Source organism: Primulina huaijiensis, chromosome 1 (genome assembly GCF_012295235.1).
Source record: "Primulina huaijiensis isolate GDHJ02 chromosome 1, ASM1229523v2, whole genome shotgun sequence".
Lineage (NCBI taxonomy): Eukaryota > Viridiplantae > Streptophyta > Magnoliopsida > Lamiales > Gesneriaceae > Primulina > Primulina huaijiensis.
Genome location: NC_133306.1, coordinates 15,334,391 through 15,335,370, shown reverse-complemented (window position 1 = coordinate 15,335,370; position 980 = coordinate 15,334,391).

Here is a 980-nt window from a genome sequence, read left to right as displayed (position 1 = left end):
GTCCCATTGAATCAAACATGGTAGTTGATAATTCTTCAATATTAACCAATTGGCATGATCGATTAGGACATCCTGGTTCAACAATGATGCGAAGAATTATAGAAAATACACATGGTCATCCGTTGAAAGACCAGAAGATCTTTCAGAATAATAAGTTTCAATGTAAAGCATGTTCTTTTGAAAAACTTATTATAAAACCATCACCAGCTAAAATCCAAACTGAATCGCCAATGTTTCTTGAACGTATTCAGGGTGATATTTGTGGACCAATTCATACACCATGTGGACCATTCAGATATTTTATGGTATTGATTGATGCCTCTAGCAGATGATCACATGTATGTTTATTGTCAACTCGAAATGTTGCATTTGCAAGATTACTTGCTCAAATAATAAAATTGAGGAATCAATTTCCCGATTATACAATCAAGAAAATTAGACTTGATAATGCTGGTGAATTTACTTCCCAGACTTTCAATGATTATTGTATGTCTATGGGAATCATTGTTGAGCATCCTGTTGCTCATGTACATACTCAAAATGGATTGGCTGAATCATTGATTAAACGTCTGCAAATGATTGCTAGACCAATGATTATGAAAACAAAGCTCCCTATTTCTATATGGGGACATGCAATTTTACATGCTGCTTCATTAATTCGCATCAGACCAAGTGCATATCATAAANGGGGAGACAAGAAACATACCGAAAAAGAAATTACATGGTATGTATCATCATTGTTACATCTGGATCCAAGAACACAACAATGTGAAAAAGATGTACAGCAAATTGTGCACTTGCAAAGAATAGCAAATCAAATACCAGATGCATTTACAGATACAAAAGGGGTAACTAAATCATATATACATGCTGTAAATGCTCCTGCTCGAATTGAAATTCCAAAGAAACAAATTAAACAAAGTCATAATGTCGTAAAACGCCTGAAGCGTGGAAGGCCAGTCGGTTCCAAGGATAAAAAT